The sequence below is a fragment of the Schistocerca cancellata genome, chromosome 8 (assembly GCF_023864275.1).
Source record: "Schistocerca cancellata isolate TAMUIC-IGC-003103 chromosome 8, iqSchCanc2.1, whole genome shotgun sequence".
NCBI classification, from domain to species: domain Eukaryota; kingdom Metazoa; phylum Arthropoda; class Insecta; order Orthoptera; family Acrididae; genus Schistocerca; species Schistocerca cancellata.
Genome location: NC_064633.1, coordinates 386,859,781 through 386,885,838, shown reverse-complemented (window position 1 = coordinate 386,885,838; position 26,058 = coordinate 386,859,781).

The following is a 26,058-nucleotide window of genomic DNA, read 5'->3' as shown; positions in this document are numbered from 1 at the left end:
CTCTCCATAAATCCTAAAAATATGTGGGTTGCAAGGCATCCCAGATATGCTGAATAATGTTTATGTCTGGGGAGTTTGGTGACCAGCGGAAGTGTATGAACTCAGAAAAGTGATCCTGGAGCCATTCTGCACCAATTTTGGACGTGTGGACTGTCGCACTGACCTACTAGAATTGCGCAAGTCTTTCGGAATGCACAATGGACATAAATGGATGCAGATGATCAGGCAGGATGTTTACGTTCGTGTCACCTGTCAGAGTCGTATCTAGACGTATTAGGGTTCCTGTATCACTCCAACTGTACACGCCCCTAACCAGTGCAGAGCCTTTGTAAGTGGGCTGTTTAGCTTTTCTTATTGGTAACGCCATGTAGCGCTCTGTATGATAATCACTGGCTGAGCTGTGTGCAGTCTGTGGCTAGTTTGCATTGTTGTCTGCCATTGTAGTGTTGGGCAGCTGGATGTTAACAGTGCGTAGCGTTGCGCAGTTGGAGGTGAGCCGCCAGCAGTGGTGGATGTGGGGAAGTGAGATGGCGGATTTGTGAGAGCGGATGATCTGGACGTGTGTCCATCAGAAACAGTACATTTGTAAGAATGGATGTCATGAACTGCTAAATATATTATGACTATTATGGTATATACATTGTTTGTTCTTTATTAAAATCTTTCATTTGCTGACTATGCCTATCAGTAGTTAGTGCCTTCAGTAGTTTGAATCTTTTATTTAGCTGGCAGTAGTGGCGCTCGCTGTATTGCAGTAGTTCGAGTAACGAAGATTTTTGTGAGGTACGTGATTTGTGAAACGTATAAGTTAATGTTAATCAGGGCCATTCTTTTGTAGGGATTTTTTAAAAGTGAGATTGCGTTGCGCTAAAAATATTGTGTGTCAATTTAAGCACAGTCATGTATAATTGTTCTAAGGGGACATTTTATATGTCGACCCTTAGCCGAAGATACCTCACTGGATACTTCTGATTTTTTTTGTAGTTTGTGTAATTAGTGTAGCTTTTGTTTATTGCTAGCGCGTAATTCCTGAGAGAATCTCCTTTGTAGTTGGAGTATTTCATTGTTGTACAGTAAAACAGTTGTGGCATGCATGTAGATTTGCACCAAGTATTTAGCAGCTGCCATTGCAATTAACTAGATATTATTTTCAGTGCTATGTTAATGTGTTTTCTTATTTTTGCTCTTCAAATTGTGCTTTTCTGTGTTAACGTGTGAAATATTGTGACAATTATGGAGTGTGAAAAATGTAATACTAGGCTGCAAAGTAAACTGAGAAATGACAGTGAAGATGAAAGCAGTGTGTTAGCGCCACCGTGTAATGAATTAAATACTGTTCAGCATAGTAATTTGGTAATTGTGCATAGGGAAATTGAGCGGACGGCAAACAATGGTGTAGACAGTGAAACAGTTAGTGAACAGGGAAGCATTATCTATCGATCGATCGGTCGGCAATAGCCCGCCTCAGGAATCTGGAATGACAGGACACAATCTTGCAAATACTGCAGATTCAGGTTTTGGGTCCTCACCGTTTTCTCAAATAAGTCAAGACACATTTTCTGCTTGTCAAAAAGTGAATGTTGCCGGTGGAACTTCACTGCCGAAAAGCACTGAGGAACATGTTTCAGACACCAGTGCATTGTTATTACAGTTAATGCAACAAATGGGACAACGGCTAGAAAAGTTAGACACAACAATTGAACAAAACCAGATACGAACGGGACAAAATCTTCAAAAGTTAGACACAATGGAACAAAGTCTTCAAAAGTTAGACACAATGGAACAACACCAGAGACAACATACAGCAACAGTTAGACGCAATGGAACAAAAGCTTCAAAAGTAAGACTCAGTGGAACATACGCTTGAACAAATACGTAAAGATTTAACTACTGAGTTACATAAAATCGAATCGAAATGTCAAAAAGTCTGTAATGACGTAAAAACACAAATTTGTGAGCATTTCCAACCTACTTTTTCGCGGTATGAAAATACATTACAGAATCACGAAGAAGCCATAAAAGAACTGCAAACAATTGTTCATCAAAATCATGAGATCTTGCAAGCTAAATTGACTTAGTTGCATCTACCGATTCGGTTACACAACTTGCAAAAACTCAAGAAAACTTAAAGGACACAGTAGATACGATTTCAACACAAATGGACATTCTGAAACTTGGTTCAGAAAAACACACTGAGGAAATAAGTACACTATCGGAGAAAGTAGCCGAACTTTCAGATCAGTTCACTAACTTATCTGCAAGGGTAGATGATGATCTGAATGACACAAGACCTGTAGCCATCACTGACACAGAAGAGTATGAACAAATTAAGAAATTCGAACAAAATCAGAATCAAATTAATACGCAACACAAAGAGAAATCCGGGTAGTACAAAAACAGTTGGCACAAGTAATACAAAAATTACACTCCTGGAAATGGAAAAAAGAACACATTGACACCGGTGTGTCAGACCCACCATACTTGCTCCGGACACTGCGAGAGGGCTGTACAAGCAATGATCACACGCACGGCACAGCGGACACACCAGGAACCGCGGTGTTGGCCGTCGAATGGCGCTAGCTGCGCAGCATTTGTGCACCTCCGCCGTCAGTGTCAGCCAGTTTGCCGTGGCATACGGAGCTCCATCGCAGTCTTTAACACTGGTAGCATGCCGCGACAGCGTGGACGTGAACCGTATGTGCAGTTGACGGACTTTGAGCGAGGGCGTATAGTGGGCATGCGGGAGGCCGGGTGGACGTACCGCCGAATTGCTCAACACGTGGGGCGTGAGGTCTCCACAGTACATCGATGTTGTCGCCAGTGGTCGGCGGAAGGTGCACGTGCCCGTCGACCTGGGACCGGACCGCAGCGACGCACGGATGCACGCCAAGACCGTAGGATCCTACGCAGTGCCGTTGGGGACCGCACCGCCACTTTCCAGCAAATTAGGGACACTGTTGCTCCTGGGGTATCGGCGAGGACCATTCGCAGCCGTCTCCATGAAGCTGGGCTACGGTCCCGCTCACCGTTAGGCCGTCTTCCGCTCACGCCCCAACATCGTGCAGCCCGCCTCCAGTGGTGTCGCGACAGGCGTGAATAGAGGGACGAATGGAGACGTGTCGTCTTCAGCGATGAGAGTCGCTTCTGTCTTGGTGCCAATGATGGTCGTATGCGTGTTTGGCGCCGTGCAGGTGAGCGCCACAATCAGGACTGCATACGACCGAGGCACACAGGGCAAACACCCGGCATCATGGTGTGGGGAGCGATCTCCTACACTGGCTGTACACCACTGGTGATCGTCGAGGGGACACTGAATAGTGCACGGTACATCCAAACCGTCATCGGACCCATCGTTCTACCATTCCTAGACCGGCAAGGGAACTTGTTCCAACAGGACAATGCACGTCTGCATGTATCCCGTGCCACCCACCGTGCTCTAGAAGGTGTAAGTCAACTACCCTGGCCAGCAAGATCTCCGGATCTGTCCCCCATTGAGCATGTTTGGGACTGGATGAAGCGTCGTCTCACGCGGTCTGCACGTCCAGCACGAACGCTGGTCCAACTGAGGCGCCAGGTGGAAATGGCATGGCAAGCCGTTCCACAGGACTACATCCGGCATCTCTACGATCGTCTCCATGGGAGAATAGCAGCCTGCATTGCTGCAAAAGGTGGATATACACTGTACTAGTGCCGAAATTGTGCATGCTCTGTTGCCTGTGTCTATGTGCCTGTGGTTCTGTCAGTGTGATCATGTGATGTATCTGACCCCAGGAATGTGTCAATAAAGTTTCCCCTTCCTGGGACAATGAATTCACGGTGTTCTTATTTCAATTTCCAGGCGTGTACATATTTCAGAGGACACTCGTGCTCCAACACGGGCAGAGGGACTTGGAAATACGGAAAAGCCACAAAATAATAACACAGGGAATTTCGGAAATTATGAAAGAAATTGCCAAGTTACACCGAATTTTGAGGTGGAACCGCCGACACGACATAACAATGACCGATATGCTACTCGCCGACACGATGATTTTGACTATAAGCTGTTCATTACTACATGTAAATTCAAAACATTTAAGAATTCTGGCAACGACATTCATCCACAAGCATGGCTCCGTCAATTCTCTCATTGTTTCCTCCCAACTGGTCATTAGAGCACAGATTAGAATTTATGTGTGGCTACTTAGAGAATGAACCAGCTGTAAGAATGTGATCGGTCATTCACGATTGCCACAGTGAAGGAGAATTTTACCATGCCTTCCTCTCAGGATATTGGTCTCAAGTCACACAAGACCGAGTAAAACATAGCATCATAATGATGAAAGATTTCGAACAATCTGTACTTTCCAGTTCTGTGAAATATTTTGAAGACATGTTGCACAAGAATCAGTACCTGTCAAACACATACAGCCCCTCACAACTCATCTGCATTTGCTTAAACAAATTACTTGAACATTTACGACATATCATTTTGGCAGGACATTGCAAAGACGACATTGAAGCTTTTCAGGGACTCTTACAAGAATTAGAAATTGACACTGACAATCGCGGAACGCGAAAACAGGAACACAACAATTGCAGGTCACATCCGTCGCAATTCCGCGATGAAAGAAATAAGAACTGGACACGACAAGGCTATTCTCACAACGCAAATCGTGACAAAAACAGACACCACCCATATGACAACCGTTGGCAGAATAAGAGTTACAAAGAAAGATCGCTCTTCCGTAGTAATGAATGTGACAGTGACAACCATAGAAACAGACAATATGGGAAACAAAACAATTATTTTCAAGGTAGACAAAATAACTTCAGACAAAACGGTCCTCCACGCAGTTACGACTCAGGGAGAAGTTCTCCACCACGTGACCGACAAGAAATTAATTACAGAAATTACCGACATGACGACAGACGATATATTCATAACGACAGACCTGAATTTCATCAGAACTAGCGAGATTCAAACAGGACAGGGCCTTCTCGTCAAGGTGAATTTCTAGAAGTTAGGTCTCCTAATCCGAATAACGACGCACGTCAACAAAGAGACAGCAGACAATGACTCGCACCGCAGGCAGCCACGTGCGCCGGCTGCCTCAGAGAAAAATACCATAGATGCTAACTTTGCCGATGTACCATATACCACATGATAATTACGTTGAAACTGGAGATCTGCATAGTAGGAAGAGTAAGGGATTGCACAACATTTCACATGTAAAACCATTTATTGAAAGATAATCTGCTTCTTAGCTTCGTCTTTGTCATAAAAATTTTCACCTCACGTTACTAGTATGCCTTGTTACACTTAGAAACTGTTGACATGCAACAATGTTTTAAAGTTAACTATCCAGTCAAGAACCTGGGCAATGTATTTAGATAGTAATTGCGAATACATTGTTACAGTGAACAGACGTCACAGTGTTATTGTGTGTGTACATTCTTGTTTGTTTGTTGCACGATTACGTAATGACTATAAGGCTTACATACTTAGAACATATATAGGTACTGCTAATGAGACTTTAATGCAACATTTTGGTTTACTTGAAAATAAATTCTGGATTTAAAGTACTTTCTGCGAGATACCAGATGACACAGTGGTTAGTTTATGTGACAGTTACACGATTTTATCACGACGCTACTAATGAGTGACAATTCACAATGTTGCTTTTGCGGTGTTTCTGTTTAATATCTGCACAGTTTTTCTGAATTCTTCTGGAAAGGAAATCATGTTTTAGTAGTAACTTTTGTGGTATAGCTACAATGAGACAGTCTTTTCTGTAGCACAATAATACGTTACAGCACAGTACTTTCTTCATCACTGCAATAAGTGTAATTAGTAAGATATCTATACGCAAAGCATTTCACTTTTGTTTATCTTGAGGTAAGTACATTGACTTCTGCAGAACTTAGCTTTCGGATTACGATAACTACGACACTTCCACAGAGATTATCTTACAACAAGACGCACAGTTTAGCGCTACAGGACACGTATTTGAGTGACTAATTTTTTACTTAAAACATTTATTTTTAAGGATATTTGAATTACAATGATACAAAGGTTTTCCTTGATACATTTCATTACATTGCTGTAATCTGTAACACCTGAGGGTATAATTACATTAATCCTCAGGGGGGTACACGCTTACTTTGTATGCCATGTGTTTGGCAAGCACAAGGAGCCTTAGCTAATGGTATTTGCTTTTACAACTTTACACATTGGTACCATATTTCTCTTACACATAAATTACACAGCTCTCTGATCATTTAACTGAGAGAGACAAACATTTATTCTACTACATCAGTGACAGATGTTTACGTAATTACACCATTGGATAACTTCACACTTACGAAATTGTATTTTGTCTGTACTTTGTGAACTGTTCATATTTTTTTCGGAACCATTATGATACTATGAGAGCTTTTAATGTCGTATTTGGTATGGGATCATGATTTTTAAAGTACGTTTGAGGTAGATGACAGTATTGAAATGAGCATAGAATATTTTTTAGGGTTTGAAATTATTGTAGAAAGCTACGACGTTTTTGAGATTTGACTGAGGTGTTATGATGTTATTGTTACGATGACGATGTGTATTATGCTGTTGAGGAATGTTTATTATGATATGTATTTATTATGATGAAATATTGAAGAAGTGTTGACGAATATGTATATGTGTAATAAGGTAAGGAATAAGGAGTAGTGGTTAGGGACTCTGGCTTGTGAAAAAGGATGTTGGAAACCAAGAATCGTACTTTAAGAGTTATGAAATGTGTGTATATGCGTAATTTATCACAATGCCAGCAAAAAGTTTTTGGACGCTGTTATATTTATAGGATTTTGTTTCTACAAATTCGTAACGCAAATTCTCGACCTGTGAAATTTTATATGAGACTGTCACTGTAGTCCAAACTGGTGTCGTAAATATTACGGTAAGAAAGTTAAGTGACCACCTTCACGTAATGAGTCGTGGGTACCCAGCTGTGCGAGAGTCGCCTAAAAAAAAGCCATTAGTGTGTGCCTTACAGAGGCATGGGTGGAGAAAAAAAAAGAGGCCATTATCCTCGCTATTGGCATTTCTTTGCAGAAAGCATCGCAAATACGACACACTCAAACTTGAATACATATGATTACACTGTGGAGCTCTTAATTTATGATATTTACTGAAATGCCTAATGAAATGAAGAGAAATATTTTATGTCTATACACCTGATTATGACTACTGTCTTTCTAGTTGAGAGATTTTTTTACTACCTTATGAAATGCCGTATGGCTAATGAATGATGTTTCGTGCCTTCCTTTGTACATATTTTCTCATTTTGTTTAATATCTAGTTTCTAGTTGCACTGCAGCAATGGTTAAAATAAAATTTAGTAGATGTACTTATACAGATATTTTATGCCTACAGATCCAGTAAATAACATTTTTATGATCTGATTAAAAAAAAAACGAAGGAGCACAAAAGACATTTCCCTTGTCATGTTTAGATATAAGTTATTACATTTGCTGCTGCTAGCTTTGCCAATTTGCATTTTTTGTCATTCCTGTTTGTGTTAATTGTTTTGTGCTGCTGCATTGCCACGTCCCTTAGTTTAGGATCTGAGGTCAGTAGATTTAAGTTAGCTTAAGATAGGGTTGGCGATATAAGAGAACGACTTGTGATGAATTGGAAGAAATGCATTGAGAAGCTATAAGAAAATGGTTTGGCCAAAAACGTATTTTGAAAGAGGATATGAACAAAAAAGTAGGGTTTAGGGACAACAGATTTAGGTAGGATTTTCTTGGAAATAAATGATGAGCTAAGGTAATGGAAAATAAATAATGGGATAAGAAATATGTGAACATAAATACAGAAAGCATGCTTGGATTGGATTTTTTTGTGGAAACAAATGTTGAAATAAGACGAAAGGTCTGTGGAGTGAAGTTTTGTGCTGGACTGCAGTACGAAATGTAACACTGAAAACAAACTCTATCCTGTCTTTGCGTTATTCCGCTTTGTGTTTGTGTACCCTTCTGTATTTGTGTTCTTCCTGTTTTTATATGTTTATCTGTTAAGACTTATGTTGTAGAATTTTTCTAATACTCAGCTACATTCACTATGATGAGGAATACTGTTATCCTCACATATAATTTGCATTAATAACATGTTATTTACTTTTAAAGATGTTTAGACATCATTTATTCTGTTCTGTTTCAATGCTCTTGTGTAAAATTTATGTTTCGAAAACTATTCCCATTATTTTATTTGTTTTCTTATGTCATAATTCCTGTAACACTGATGCACATATTTATTTCTATTCTTTTGTAACGCCTGTATTACTACTAATGTTATCTGTACTATTATGTTCTTTATGATGTATTTAGTACCTTTGTAATTGTATTCTTATGATGTAAATTTATAGTTGTATAGACACCAGTTCTTCAAATAGAGTTTCATTTCAGTGCACACGTTTCTGTCGGTCATAGTATATGCACAATATGTAGAAAATAGGGACTGTTAGTGTTTGCACGTGTGTTGATAATTCAGCAAGGGACTGGTTAACAGCATTGCTGGTTCTAAGGACAATTCCAAAAACGTTGTGAGTGCACAAGTGGTGGTTTATGGACTTGCTATATTGTCTGCAAGACTCTTCAATGGTTATTGTGCACCTGCACAGTCGGAACAGATGGCTACCGGCCGTCTCTACAAGGACTACAGTGGGTCTGCATCTCTGGTGGGCCACCAATACCATAATCTCTACCAGGACTACAGTGGCTCTACTCTGTGACGACCTACCTACCAATATTCTTCAAAACTTCGACTGACTCTGCTGTGGGTTTGCTCTGTTGTGGACCAATACCTGTCTGCATGTAAAGAGTCAGCACTGTCTTTCTGTTGGAAGGACAACACTACTTCTTCAAGACTGCATTGAAATCCACTACTTCCGTATGCATTGTCTTTTACTGTTCAGACTTTGAGAAAAAGAAACACTGCAATTTTACTGTGATGAATGATGAGGACTGTCGTTATGGACTGTGAGAAAATTTTAGATTTTGACCAACATTGTATCAATAAGTGTGTGCATATGAATTCTTTGTTATTGTAATTGTAAAAAATTTTTAACGACCATGTATTGTCCAGTGCCCAAAACCATTTGTAAAATTTTTTGTGGGGAGCATGGGGGCTATGTAGGTAGGCTGTTTAGGTTTTCTTATTGGTAACGCCACGTAGCGCTCTGTATGATAATCACTGGCTGTGCTGTGTGCAGTCTGTGGCTAGTTTGCATTGTTGTCTGCCATTGTAGTGTTGGGCAGCTGGATGTTAACAGCGCGTAGCGCTGCGCAGTTGGAGGTGAGCCGCCAGCAGTGGTGGATGTGGGAAGTGAGATGGCGGATTTGTGACAGCGATGATCTGGACGTGTGTCCATCAGAAACAGTACATTTGTAAGAATGGATGTCATGAACTGCTAAATATATTATGACTATACATTGTTTGTTCTTTATTAAAACCTTTCATTTGATGACTATGCCTATCAGTAGTTAGTGCCTTCAGTAGTTTGAATCTTTTATTTAGCTGGCAGTAGTGGCGTTCGCTGTATTGCAGTAGTTCGAGTAACGAAGATTTTTGTGAGGTACGTGATTTGTGAAACGTATAGGTTAATGTTAGTCAGGGCCATTCTTTTGTAAGGATTTTTGAAAGTGAGATTGCGTTGCGCTAAAATATTGTGTGTCAGTTTAAGCACAGTCATGTACAATTTTTCTAAGGGGACGTTTCACCTTTACCAGGTTCAACAGTACCCTGCTAATGTGCAGGGTCCATGAAGGTTGTCTCCATACCCGTATACGACTATCCGTTCGATACAATTTGAAACGAATCTCGTACGATAAGGAAACATATTCCCAGTCATCAGCAACCCAGTTCGGTGATGAGGGGCTCAGACAAGGCGCAAAGCCTTGTGTCGTGCAAACATGAAGTGTACACGATTGGGCCTTTGGGTGAAAAAGACCATATGTACGATGTTTCGTTGAATGGTTCGCACGCTGACACTTATCGATGGACCTGCGTTGAAATCTGCAGCAATTTGAGGAATGGTTGCACAGCTGTCACGTTGAACGGTTCTCTTCAGTCGTCGTTAGTCTCATACTTTCAGGATATATTTCCGTCCGTAGTGCTGTCGGAGATTTGACGTTTTACTGGATTCCTGATATTCACGGTACACTCGAGAAATGGTCGTACGGGAAAATCACTACTTCATTGCTACCTCGAAAATGCTGTGTTTCGTCGCTCGTGCGCCGGCTATAGCACCACAGGAGCCGAAAATGGCAAAACGTGAGTGGGACTCGTTATGAATAGGAAAGTAAGGTTCGAACTCAATTAAATCTTGAGAACCTGCCCTTGTAGCAGCAGCAACCGATCTAACAACTGCGCCAGACACTTGTTGTCTTATATAGGCGTTTCCGCCGCAACGCCGTGTTCTGCCTGTGAAACGTCCCTTTAGAAAAATTATGAATGACTGTGCTGGTAAACCTCTTACGTTATTTGATTTCCAAACAGCAGAGCATAACTAAACGTACTCAGACATTTCTCTCTTTACTTATTCTGATCATCACTATACTGAAACACAATATTTTTAGCGTAATGTAATCTGACTTTCAATCATCCCTACAGAAGAATGGTCCTAACTAACAATAACCTATACCTTTCATGAATCACTTACCTCAGAAAAATCTTCGTTACTCGAACTACTGCAATACAGTGAGCGCCAATACTGCCAACTAAATAAAAGATTCTAACTACTGAAGTCACTAAGTACTGATAGGCATACAGAGCGATATGGTGTTGTTAACAACATAGAAAACTAACCAGCCTGTATTTGAATACAGGCCCATACGAGTTTCTTTGGCGCTTGAGTGTAGTATGGGCTTCAACGCTTTTCGGAAATGTTGGATGACGATACGTTACTGTTTACCTGCATTAGCTGTCAACCATATGTCGTTCCGGCAGATACGAAGGCATACTGAAAAGCAATGCACCCGAATTTTTCATTCTGTTCTTAATGTCGCTATAGGTATTACATGTCATGCATAATACTCGGTTCATTTTCGAGACATGGATTTGACACATTATACCAGAAATTCTTGATTGTCGTGTAGTATGTGACTAATATATATTTCATGTGGAACCAAATTAAAATGTGGCATGATGCACTGTATTAGCTATTTATTACTACGTTCAGAGAATGACTGAGAAAAGACCAGGGAAAAGGTATAGCGTTATTTCTATTATTTAAAAGTTTCAAAGTGATTTCAGAGTTTTCTGTTTCGATCTTCATTCTTGAAATTCGTAGCCCATAAGATTTATATAGATTTTTCCTTTTCAGGTAATCTATTTTAGATAAGGTCATTGTGGATTTAGAACCTGTCTTATACCGGAAAATTCCACTAGATTTACTGCTGCAGTTATGTTTGCAAACGATAAAGCATAAAAGCATAGTATCTGATTTGCAAAAAGCAAATTTCTCTTATTGCGGGTACACGTGTTTCCTTACGATTAGTAACTAAACATAAAAGGCTTATGATACAGGATATGTTAACTGATATTTCAGTTCCATAAACGCAATTCAAAAGAAAGTAAAAAATAATTTGGGGACAGTGAGACTGTAAATGCTGACCGCACAATTAGAGGACCTTTAACGTTACTTAATGAGTTATGCGCGACTTTATGACAGACAGGGGTAAGGTTTTGTGCCCACAAATGTTTAAAGTAGGTTTTTCTTTTCTTCTCAAGGCAATATATCTGTGAAGGTGGTATGCTATCCACTGAACCAGTTTTAAAACAATTGTAAAAAGAATATTCCAACTCCAGAAGGCACTGCAAACATACAAATAAAGAGCGACACGTGCCAAAAAAGTGGAACCACAGCTGTTCAGTCAATCACACGTGATTATTTCACCAATGGCCTCTCTCTCTCTCTTCCCCGCACATCTCTCTCTCCAGCCCTCTCTGCCCATATATACACACTAGAGATGAAGAGATAGAAAAACTCTGGTAACTTTTCTTGATTTTAAAAAGGCTTACGACTCAATAGATAGACAAACGTTATTTCACACCTTAGAAGAGTTCAGGATTGACAGGAAACCAAGGTCCATTATTCGACAGGCATTAACAGATACAACCTCCAAAGTTAAATTCGTAGGAGAAACTCAAAAGCATTTCATATCCATACTGGTATTCGCCAGGGAGATGGAATGTCCCCCATTCTGTTTAACATGGTTCTGGGAAAAATTGTGAAGATATAGGAAAAGGAAACATAGGGAATTCAGCTTGGGATTAAAAAAGAGCAGAGAATAAGTGTCTGGCTTTCGCGGACGATCTTGTCATTATAACCAACAATAGAGAGGAAGCCATACTTGCATTGGAAAAACTACACGAAATCTCACAGAAAACTGGGCTACAAATCTCCTACGGGAAAACACAGTATATGGAAAACAAACCTGTAGATAATCTCCCCATTACTACTCAGTACGGGAAAGTGGCACAAGTTGCCCACCTCAGATATCTGGGAGAGATAATCCAACCATCAAGACTGAACTTAATAGGCGATAAAGGTAGTCTCCATATTACAAAAAGCATATAAGCTCACTTGGAATTACTATAATAATAAATCTATTTTTGTGTCAATACGAAAGTAAGGCATTACAACACAGTAGACCAGCCAGAAGCACTTTATGCTACAGAAACCACAGTGATTCATGGTCATACTAAGATCAGAGAGACTGAAAACCAGGAAAAAATATTCTGAGGAAAATATATGCACCAGTGTTTCGGGAAGGAATTTGGATGAAGAGGCCAACGAGAGGAATTTACAAAGACATAGAAACAATAATAGACACCATTAGAAAGAGAAGGATGAAATTTTATGGACATATCTGCAGAATGAATAAAATCAGGCTCACAAGACAAATCTTTGAGACAGTAAACAAGAGCAAAAACAAGACAAAGTGGATCGCTGAAGGAGAAGAAGACATTAAAGAACGGGAGATAACGCAAGACAACATAAACAATAGAGAACAGTTTAGAAACATCATACAGAAACACACACTTAAACAAGAACATACGGAGAACAGAACGGGAAAAAGGTGGTCGGAAGAACGCAAGAGACAACACAGTGAACGTATGAAGAGAATTAGGGAATAACGAAGGTAGAAGAAGAAATCGTGACTACTCAAGTTCAATCGCTCTCTCAAAAGGGAATAATCGAAAATAATAATAATAATAATAATAAATATATGAGAGACAGAGGTTCCCCATGACTGCTGTAGAGATTTCAACGAGCTCGGCAACGGACGAGTCCATTTCGTAGTGGTCGAGATGGGTGATCTGTCGAAACGGTACCTTTGTAACTTTCCAGCTTATACGAGAATTGTACTAAATAAAACAAGTGCAATTTTTTGGTCGTCCCTCTAAAACTACTTTCCTGTCAGCGTGACATAAAGCGGCCGAGCGCGGGTGAGCCGATATACGGTGGGGAGCGGGTGTGAGGGCAGCTATGTGATCGGGTGCGATTGCACGCGCCCAGCGGGCGCACAAAGGGACTGCGTAATGGGCCGTGTCAGGAGGTGGGAGTGGCGACGCGTGGGCGCCCGCCGCTCTTAGCGCGATGACACATTATGCATACGCCGGCCCCTCAAAGCCCACATTACGCGGCGCCCGCGGTGGACCAGCGTGTCGCCCACATACGGCCCTCTGTGGGTCTCCACCGTCGCTACGACCGTGCACACAGTAGGCGCGACGAAGCGAGAAGGACTGGGGCCTGCTGAGGTCAAATAAGTCCGATTAGTGGCCGTCATCACAAAGAAATGAAAGAGGAAGCCGCCTTGTAGAATTTTGCGCAGAGCATAACTTAATCACAGGTAACACTTGGTTTAAGAACCATGAAAGAAGGGTGTATACATGGAAGAACCCTGGAGATACTAAAAGGTATCAGATAGATTATTTAATGGTAAGACAGAGATTTATGAACCAGGTGTTAAATTGTAAGACATTTCCAGGGGCAGATGTGGACTCTGACCACAATCTATTGGTTATGAACTGCAGATTAAAATTGAAGAAACTGCAAACGGGTGGGAATTTAAGGAAATGGGACCAGCATAAACTGACTAAACCAGAGGTTGTGCAGAGTTTCAGGGAGAGCATAAGGGAACAATTGACAGCAGTGGGGGAAAGAAGTACAGTAGAAGAAGGATGGGTAGCTCTGAGGGATGAAGTAGTGAAGGCAGCAGAGGATCAAGTAGGTAAAAAGACGAGGGCTAATAGACATCCTTGAGTAACAGAAAAAATATTGAATTTAATTGATGAAAGGAGGAACCATAAAAACGCAAAAATGAAGCAGGCAAAAAAGAATACAAACGTCTCAAAAATGAGATCGACAGGAAGTGCAAAATGGCAAAGCAGGGATGGCTAGAGGACAAATGTAAGAATGTAGAGGCTTATCTCACTAGCGGTAAGACAGATACTGCCTACAGGAAATTTAAAGACACCTTTGGAGAAAGGAGAACCACTTGCATGAATATCAAGAGCTTTGATGGAAACCCAGTTCTAAGCAAAGAAGGGAAAGCAGAAAGGTGGAAGGTATATATAAAGGGCTTAAACAAGGCTGATGTACTTGAGGACAATATTATGGAAATGGAGGAGGTTGTAGATAAAGATGAGATGGGAAATATGATATTGCGTGAAGAGTTTGACAGAGCACTGAAAGACATGTGTCGAAACAAGGCCCACGGAGTAGACAACATTCCATTGGAACTACTGACAACCTTGGGAGAGCTAGCTCTGACAAAACTCTACCATCTGTTGAGCAAGATGTATGAGACAGGCGAAATATCCTCAGACTTCAAGAAGAATGTAATAATCCCAATCCCAAAGAAATCAGGTGTTGACAGATGTGAAAATTACTGAACTATCAGTTTAATAAGACACAGCTGCAAAATACTAACGCGAATTCTTTACAGACGAATGGAAAAACTGATAGAAGCCGACATCGGGGAAGATCAGTTTGGATTCCGTAGAAATGTTGGAACGCGTGACGCACTACTGACCTTACGACTTATCTTAGAAGAAAGATTAAGGAAAGGCAAACCTACGTTTCTAGCATTTGTAGACTTAGAGAAAGCTTTTGACAATGTTGATTGGAATACTCTCTTTCAAATTCTGAAGGTGGTAGGGGCAAAATACAGAGAGCGAAAGGCTATTTACAATTTGTACAGAAGGCAGATGGCAGTTATAAGAGTCGTGGGACATGAAAGGGAAGCAGTGGTTGGGAAGGGAGTGAGACACGGTTGTAGCCTATCCCCGATGTTATTCAATCTGTATATTGAGCAAGCAATAAAGGAAATAAAAGAAAAGTTCGGAGTAGGTATTAAAATCCATGGAGAAGAAATAAAAACTTTGAGGTTCGCCGATGACATTTTAATTCTGTCGGAGACAGCAAAGGACCTGGAAGAGCAGCTGAACGGAATGGACAGTGTCTTGAAAGGAGGGTATGAGATGAACATCAACAAAAGCAAAGCGAGGATAATGGAATGTAGTGGAATTAAGTCGGGTGATGTTCAGGGAATTAGATTAGGAAATGAGACACTTAAAGTAGTAAACGAATTTTGCTATTTGGGGAGCAAAATAAGTGATGATGTTCGAGGTAGAGAGGATATAAAATGTAGACTGGCAACGGCAAGGAAAGCGTTTCTGAAGAAGGAAAATTTGTTAACATCGAGTATAGATTTAAATGTCAGCAAGTCGTCTCTGAAAGTATTTGTATGGAGTGTAGCCATGTATGGAAGTGAAACATGGACGATTAATAGCTTAGATAAGAAGCTTTCGAAATGTGGCGCTACAGAAGAAGGCTGAAGATTAGGTGGGTTGATCACATAACTAACGAGGAGGTATTGAATGGAATTGGGGAGAAGAGGAGCTTGTGGCGTAACTTGACTAGAAGTAGGGTTCGGTTGGTAGGACATGTTCTGAGACATCGAGGGATCACCAATTTAGTATTGGAGGGGAGCGTGGAGGGTAAAAATCGTAGAGGGAGACCAAGAGATGAATACACTAAGCAGATTCAGAAGGATGTAGGCTGCAGTAGGTACTGGGAGACGAAGAAGCTTGCACAGGATAGAGTAGCATGGAGAGCTGCATCAAACCAGTCTCAGGACTGAAGACCACAACAACAACACATCACAAACAGGGACATGGGAAGAAAATGGTTCAAATGGTTCAAATGGCTCTGAGCACTATGGGACTCAACTGCTGTTGTCATCAGTCCCCTAGAACTTAGAACTAATTAAACCTAACTAACCTAAGGACATCACACACATCCATGCCCGAGGCAGGATTCGAACCTGCGACCGTAGCAGCAGCGCGGCTCCGGACTGGAGCGCCTAGAACCGCACGACCACCGCGGCCGTCTGAAGAAAATAGATACTTCTTGATATCTAGTCCTGTCATCTAGATAACGATGCATTTTTATTTGACGATTTTACTCGTATCAATACTTTATACCAGATGGAAGCGACAAATGAAAATATGTACCACGCCCGCCATGTGAATGCAGGTTCCATGCTCACTAAGCAGATGTGCTAACCATTGTCCACCAGACAAATAGCTTCGCACCACTGCCCAGATTAGCCTATCATGCCTCCCTCCTCAATCAGACACCACGTGGTCTGAGGCATGAATGGAAAGTTAAATTGAGGGGAGAGGCGTGTGAGGGTAATCAATGCAGTAGTGCAAAGCCACTGTGCCAGTGTGGCATAGTGGTTAGCTGATTAGATTTTTAATTCATTCCATAGACCCATAAAAGAGGAAATCCTCCTGGGTGTGGAACATGTCAGATAAACACATTACAAAAATGTAATTTGAAAAACTTGAGTATTATTAATTTTAATGATCCTCTGTCAATAAACAGTAAACTTACACACATGAAATAAATGTAAACTTCTAATATTTACACGTTCATGACTTACATCTGCTTTCATTCAATCCATCATTCAGACATTTGCCAGTTTCTTGGCTATTACAACCAAGTATTATCAAAAATTGAAGTAAATTATTCATTTCAGTGATCCTCAGTTAAGAACAGTCAGATTATGTGCAAGATTTAAAGTTAAACTTCCACTATTTACAGACTTAAGACTTACATCTGCTTTCCATAAATCCATCATTCACAAAGTAGGTAGTCACTTGGCTGTTACAACCAAGTATTGTCAAAAATTAAAGTATTATAAATTTTCATTAAAATCGTCAACTGCACTTGTAGAGAAACTCATGAATGGAATAGAAGGATTAGCCCGCCAAAAATTCTTTTAAATTATGTTTAAACTGCGCTTTCTCTGAAACTAAACTCTTAATGGTTGCTGGTAACATATTGAAAATATGCGTTGCTGAATACTGGACTCCTTTCTGGGCAAGAGTAAGTGATTTTAAATCTTTATGTATATTCTTCTTATTACTAGTATTGATCTTGTGTACTAAGCAGTTAGTTCGAAAAAGAGATGTATTATTTACAACAAACTTCATTAAGGAATAAATATACTGAGAAGCTGTGGTTAATATACCCAATTCCTTGAATAGGTTTCGACATGATGTTCTTGGATTTACACTACTCATTACTCTTATTATACGCTTCTGTCCTCTAAAAAAATTTTCTCTATTTGTGGAGTTACCCAGAAATATGATACCATATGACATAATGGAGTGAAAATAAGCAAAATATGCCAGTTTTTTATATTTATATCTCCTATGTCTGGAATCATTCACACTGAAAACACAGACTTATTTAGGCACTTTAGGAGTTCGTTGGTATGTTGCTCCCAACTGAGTTTATTATCAAGTTGTAATCCCAAGAGTTTTAAACTCTCAACTTCTCCTATTTCCATGTCATCATATTTTATACACACACCAGAAGGATTCTCTTGGAAGTTCTGAACTGCGTATAATGGGTCTTTTCAAAGTTTAACGACAGTGAATTGGCTATGAACCACTTATTAACGTCAGTAAAAATTTGATTAGCTGCCATTTCTAAATTTATATTTGATTTACTATTTATTGCAATGTTGTATCATTTGCAAATAATACAAACTAGGCATCTGGTAATGTAATAGATGGCAGGTCATTAATATACACAAGAAACCGTAGTGGCCCCAGTATGGAACCTTGGGGAACACCACATGTCATTTCTTCACAGTCAGATGATGTCTGATTGCCTACTGCTGAAGTGTTACGTAATGCCACAGACTTATCCAGTGAGGAGGAAACCGAGATTCGAATCCTGGCCTGAATGCTGACTAGGATCATTTGCTACGACAGTTACTGTAACATATGAATCTGTATGGTTACAGAGATGTTTTTAAGTTTCAAACATCTATGATGTATATACGCAGACAAACTACGAATCAAAGTTTGTACCAAGGCAGGTATTCGAACCTGGGTTTCTTGCTGGCTAGACACTGCTGACTACACCACCCTCGCAAACTGGCTTTGTGCTACTGCACTGGCTACACATCTCCCTCCAGAATCGAATACCAAATAAGCTAAGGCATGAATGAAAATCATGGTTAGTGCATCTGACTAGTGAGCGGAAAACCCACATTCGAATCCTGGCCTTGTTGCTAATCATCAATTATCGCTTTAGGCTCCACTTATACGTTATAACCATATACACTCGTCAGCCACAACACTGTGACCACCGAGCCACTACAGATGTAAGCCGCTCCAGGCGATAGTAGTGTCACTTGGCGAACAATGACTGCTAGTCAGACACAAACTAGATGCATGTAGTATTAGGGGAGCGTCCTATCCATGTGTAGATGGGGACACGGGATGGCGCTCGATCTGTTTGACCGATGACAGGTCGTGAAGGCCCGAAGTCTCTCCATGAGACTTTCCGAAACAGCACTATTTCTCGGGTCTTCGAGGAGTTCTGTGTTCGGTGTCTTCATCTCGTAGTGAAAACCGAGGTTAAATTCACTCCTATGGGTCGTGGGGATGAGCGGCCACCCGTCGTTACAAAGGCTGACCAGATTCGTAAAATAGGACAGTTGGCGAACTGTGGCGGACCTGACGTCAGACTTTAATGATGGTGTTAGAATACAAAGTGTAGCGAACACCTCTATCCATGGGCCTCCGTAGCAGACGATCCATGCAGGGGCCAATGTCAGCAGCGTGACATCAGCAACAATGACTCAAATGGGCACGTAACCACTATTACTGGAAGTTGGCACTGTAGCAGAGAGTTGCATGATCTGATGAATCCCGATATGTTCTTCGTCATGCCGACAGGAGGACACAAATCCGTCTCTTCCATGAGAACAGCTTCTTGATACCTGTACTACGGAAGGGAGATAAGCTGCCGGTGGCTGCATTATGGTTTTTCGAACATTCACTTGGGCATCCACGGGCCAACTGGGTCGCATAGCAGCCAAGGAGTATTGTACACTGGTGGTAGACCCCATCTAGAGGATCTGTTTCCCGACGGCAGTGGCATTTTTCAACAAGATAATGGGTCATGTCACAAAACCAATGGTGTCGTGGAATAGTTCGAGGTACAGAGTGGCGTGTTCCAGTTGATGTGCTGGACCGCAGTCTACAGATCTGAACCCAATCCAACTCATCTTCGATGTGACTGAAAGTGGCGTCAGATTTCTTATATCCCCCCCCCCCCCCCCGCCCCACTCCCACCGGAATTTACAAGAATTAAGTGACTTGAGCGTGTAGATCTGATGCCAGCTCTCTCCAGAGATCTACCAAGACATCATTACTTGCATGCGATGACGTGTCGCCGCTATTACCCGTGGCAAATGTGAAAATACTGGCTATTGGGTAGGTGGTCATAGTTTTCTGACTGATCACTATACATCATAGGTTTCTGAGACACGGGTAGGTCTCTGGAACCACATAGATTCTTTTGACGGTACCCGGTGTTGTATCAAATTTTCATAATAATCATTCACTACATTTGTAATATGTACCCTAAATTTTTACCAAATGACCCAGTTCCAATTATTGGAGCACCAAAAGGTCAACAACTGAACGAGCGCAGAAGGTGTGCAATCCTCCTCCAGGCTGCGGGAAGTGTACTTAGCACCAACGACATTGGTTTACTTCGTTTGTGGGAATACGCCGTACCGCCAATGTACGTTTCTGGCATTTGGTGGTAGTTCTCTGCGCCAGCTGTAGTTTCTCTTTGTTGTGAAACATAGCTTTTAACTGTCGACAAATGTCACTGTGACTCACGTTGGCGTTGGGAAGCATACAAACCAACAAATAATGTGGTTTTAAAGACAAGTTGGAGGTATACATACCACCAAAACAATTTTTCGACAAGACATGGGAAGCGCACCTACCTTACAACTAAGATTTCATTTTGTGGACTGCGGAGGCATACTTACCAGCAACGTACTTGTTCTTCTATGTTCGTGGTAATACATCTTAACATCCCTGGACGTGCTTGACATTCTGTGTTAGTATCGTGTACCAGATGTATAAAAAGTGATACAATAATCTGTTTCCGTTAGTTGTGAGGACCTACTGTTCTCACTTCTGAATTCCGAATTAATTACCTTCATTACATGCTATTATGAACTAGATAAGAAAACTTTATAGTTTGAGATACGAAGAGACAGTGAATAATCATCGTTTGTTAGTAAAAATACGTGGCACCATAGAAGGATGACATGTATAAACAAAAAAAAAAATTGTTCTGAGAAAATCAAGCTTCAACAATTAGGATATTAAAAAGTTGTCCTAAGAAATTATACCTTATCTTTCGTATCTGTCGTGATAAACTTCATTGGTACTGAAAATTCAGTATAAATACTATTATAAATTTGAAAGTAATGGGATTTTTGAGTAGTACACTTATGATGCTTGTTTTATTCGATTTAAAATTTGTGGAAACTGACTATCCTTCTTCATTTTGAAAACAGAGATGGACCAGAGAGCACTTAATTTCTTTTATCAAATATAGTTATTGGTACCTAAGGTGTCGATATTTTTCTTTCGACACTTTTCCGTGTACGATATTTTTTTTTGTCAAGTGTCGATAATTTTCACTTAATAAGTTAGTCACAAGATGGATCTCTTTGAGAACCTACTTCTCCTGAATTCTAGAGACAAAGGAATTATGGAAAACAAAGAAATGGCATGAGGCTAGATGCTACCCAAATTCTGATGGGTGTCCAAGAATTCCCCGTGACAGTCTCGACTTCCTACATTCGGAAAAATAAATCTTTCTTTTATTGGTATACCGCCTTTTCAGCTGACGCAAAATTTCCTTCTTAGCCTAACTGCGTGGGCTTCCGCGGCTAGAATCAGTTGACGTAAAAGTTTTACGAGTATTTACCGGATAAACAAACGTTTCAGCCATGGTTACAGTGGTTTTCTTCTTGGAATACTGATGTGCTTTAGCTATGTGGAGTCACTTATATTTTGTCATTTCGGTTCACTGAGAACGACGTTACCTCATTATTTTAAAGAGGTCGTTGTTACAATTGGTCACTTGAGGGGGAAGGAGTGGTAACTTTATTATAATCGGTTACTATGCGGAAAGAGTGCGGGGTCTGCTGTTGTCTATTGCTTCTTGCATTGTTTTCTGTGACAGGTGCTCTTCGGCGGATGAGGCGTGGGCCACTGTTTCCCTCCTGCAGGTCGCGCGGAGGCAGCAACTCACTGGTAGTGTTAATGTCTCGCGTTGTTGGTGTGACCTGCTAGCGTCTGAGGGTTGGTTCAAGCCCGTACACATCCTCTCTATTCACGTTATTTAGGGGGATTTATTATTTCTATGGTTCCTCTGATCTTGCGTTTCGTCAAAACTGGCTGCTTAACCAATACACATACTTCGTTGAATTTGATCCCTTCTGCATTACTACGGATGTTCGACCACCGAAGGCTGCTGTCCCAGACGAATGTAGTGCTCAGGAATTCGTATGCGCGTTCCTGTTGTCGTTGATATTCACACTCAGCAAAATGCGAGTGGGGGTACTGGGCTTCCTCTGTGCAATATGCAGGATGTTACGAAGCAATCTGGAAAGCTTGTAAGGGCATTCCAGGTTACGTTGCGCTGAGGAGTAAATGTTTAGAAAAATATTCGATGCGTTACATGGCTTCCGAGTTAATCGGCATTAAAGGTAGCCAATCAGGCCGTTGCGCTCTCTAATTGGAGCACCCCGCCAGAGACGGTTTCGCGAAAACAGTTATTCATTTGGTTTCACCTTCCTATGGTTTCCTGAAACCGAAAAAGAGAGCGATATAAAAATTCGAAGCGGGACGATAGTAAGGACCGCGTCTGACCCAAAGGCTGAACAGTCTCGTGCGCTATCATCTACCCTATGGTAGGAACTTACACTAATTGTATCCAGAGAACTGCTTCAATTTGCGAGTGCTACGGCCTGATTGGCTAACTTCTACGTTTACTCGGAAACAGCGCAAGGCATGGAATTTTTTGTTTTGTTTTTTGTTAACAGTTATTTCACAGCACAGTCTCGCCTGCAACACCCTTATGAGTTTCTCAGACTGCTTCTGATTACCCTGTATTTTGCAACAGTTCACACTAATTTATTAAATATAACAAAATAAAAAAAAATCTGCATGACCGCCCGGACGTTTTGCTCAAATTTGGAAGCCTATAACCGTTAAATGACTCAAGCTATAATTCCCTGTGACATTTCGACAGACCATCTCAGAGGCATTGGTGACTGCTTTTAAAGCTAACGGCTGTTAGCTGACTGGCCGAGGAATGTTGGTATGCAGGTAGGCTGTACACCGAATGCGAGGTTTTTCTCCTTGGGTCGAACATGCGCTCTTCATGAAAGGGTAGAGATGGATCCATGGCAGCAAAGATGAATTAAATAAATTATGAAAATTATATTTTCAATGAAGGTATGTTGCAAACTCTAAAAAAAATTAATAAACGTACATTATAGACGTGCAAACTAAATACTTGAATATCAAGTACACGAAAAAAATTGCAATGAAAAAGTTACCTCATCGCAAGGGAGAACAAACGTGGTCGGAGAAAGGCAGAAATACAGCAATAAAAGGCACTTAGGAATTCAATGAATAGGAATTGCAGGGAATACTAGGCGAAATGGCTTCAGGAAAATATTAAGAAATATTAACTGAAAATATAGTCGGAAGGACTGATTCTGCATGTATAAAAATCAAAACCCTCAGTGAAACAGAATACAAGGTGTCAACATTAATAGCGCAATGGAAATTCAACTGCTAAGTGCAGAGGAAAGGGCGAATAGGTGGGTAGCGCTTAGTCAAAGCCTTTACGAATGGGAGGACTTGCCTGAGCTGATTGAGGAAGAAACGGAAGGGGAAATGGATGACGTAGGGGTCCAATAATAGGTCAGAATATAATACACGTTCGGCAGTCTTGTGATCATATAAGGCGAAAGCGATAGGTAGCATTTGTTTAGAAATATCTGAAATCATTGAGGAACTGGCAAACAAACATACAAGTTGGTGTGTAGAATGTATGAGCTGCAGACATGCCATCAAACTTTCCTGGAAAGATCATCCGTACAATTGTGAAAATAGCCAAGTCAAGTAAGTGTGAGAACGGTTGCACTACCAGCTTAATAGGTCATGCATCCAAGCTGCTGACACAGATCATATAGAGAAGTACTGAAAATACACCAGAGAAGTAGTTATGACCGTGGGCTTGTTAATGAAAGCAAATCAAGATGCGTTCATATAACTTTTCAACAAGGATGAAGAGTTCGACAGTGAGATATGGTGCCAGATGTTCGAAACTCTGATAAAAGATGAGAGTAAGCTACAGGGATAAACGAGTAATAGGAAATATGTATAAACCCAAGAGCGAATACTGCGTTTAAAAGGAGTGTAGGATATCGGTGCCGTCTGGCGCCAACATTTCTCAGTTTATACATAAAAGATGCAATGATGGAGTGCGATTAAAAACCATTGCGGCAGAGTATCCTTGATAATATTTGCTTTTGACACTGCTGCCATCACTGAAACTGAAGAAGAACTGCAGAAACTGCTGAATGCAATATACCATCTAAGAAGGGCAATCGTACTGAGAGTAAACCTAAGAAAGTGCGGAGTCAGCCATTAAATTATAAAATGACTTTTATCTTAATAATATTAATATATATGTAAGTGTTTGGAGAGAGAGAGAGAGAGAGAGACTGATTTTAGATTGAGACTTTACTTTCAGTCGTAACTGGAACCTGAATTTTGGGTTCCTTCCTCCTTAAATGATCAGCTTCTGCACCAGTTGGTGACGTATTATAATTTGGAGGAAGCAATTATTCTTTAAGATTTAAAATACGACACTGTTGGTTACTTGGCCACATTCCGGATAGCTTTGAGCCCAAGTTTTCGTAGCTTCTCATACCTAAGGGACTACTGTTGTAAGTAAATAAGATCAGACAGCAATCTGCTTTTCGTGAGAAAAGGAGACTGATTGGCACAAAAACCTCCTTCAAACTACACGTCCTGCTACATCAAAATTGGTCACAGGAATTCAGCACCGTACTATTATACAAGAATATAATCCTATTACTGTAATTAATAAATTATGAGTGGTTGTTACGTATTGAATGAAAACTATAGAGAATGCATTTCCTTTCCTGCATTTTAGTGAACTTTGTACACCTACAATTCTTTCGATTGATAGCCTGCGACGAACAATGAAGTTCACCTCCTTTTCCAAAAACAAGATATTTCTATTCTTCACTTTCAGAAAATTTGTATGTATAAAAGTTTGGCAGCTCTTGCACAAACTTTACTCGGTTTTATAACTAAAATAGTAATTTTCATTAAGTGTAACAATACGTTCTGAGTGACGGCCTAGCAACATGCCCTGTTTCCACAAGATACAGTTTAACAGTCCTCTTTTTTTCAATAAATCAATAGTCTTTTTTTTGAGTCCATACTGAAAGATTCATAACTACTGTCCTTGCGGGGATTGCGCGCTGAAGCGTTTCTTCCCGTCCAGCTGCGTTTTACTTGGTATTTACGTACTTTACTGAGCTTCTCAGAATAAAATTAGGCACAATTTAGTTTAAAAAAAGGGCACAGAGGCTCACATAACATTACAAGTTATTTACTACCAGGAAAATACATTCAAGTGTTACTGTTTGTATAATAACAGGGATGAAAGCCTGCATCTGCACTTTCAGTGTTTGTGAACTAATAGCTCTTTTAATACAACATCCTTGTACGGGTAATGTGGTTATTTTTTGTATGGCTGTTATCTGTTTGAAAAAAAAATAGTGAGATTGCATTTACGTTTGCACCAGTATCCAGTATTGCATTAGTTAAATATCCTGCTAGTATGATTTGGATTGTCACCTGAATTTGGTCGTCTTCTTGTCGGTCTACTGTATTCAGATCTTCGTCATTAATGTAGTTACTCCCTTTCTCACACAGCACCTTGTAGGCACTGATAAGATGCTGTGATAAGTTTTCCGGTGTTGAATAGTTGGTGTTACAACCATTGTTATTCCTATCAGATTGTAGACTCATTTTAGTTGATTGCGGCGAATAATACTACGTGTTGTGAATTACTCGGGTATCAAACTGTGGTGGTTCATTTATTGGATTAAAAGTCGGAAGATTGTCAGCGTGAGTGAAAAATACCGGTGGGTTGTACCGTTTCCTCTGCATTTGGTTATTTCCTCTATTCTGAAGTTCAAATAGCGTCTGAAATTCTCGTTCATGGTTCAAATGGCTCTGAGCACTATGGGACTTGTTTGAAATTGCTGATTATTTGGCTTGAATTTTCGCTTAGTATTACTTAGGTTTGTATGTTGGTAGTATACGTCCGCGTTCCGCGCGCCAGGATTCCATTCTTGTGCTTGCTGTGGGAATGCATGCTGCCAACTTTTGTTGCCGTATTCACTGCCATATGCAGTGCGCCGTGACTTGTTGCCGTAGTTAAAATTGTTTGCCTGATTCGTTGGGCGATGTCTCGCTCGGTAGTAGTTCTTATTACCTTTAAATTGTCCATTTCCATTCCACTTACCATAATACTGATCATGTCTGTTAAAATGCCTTTTCCT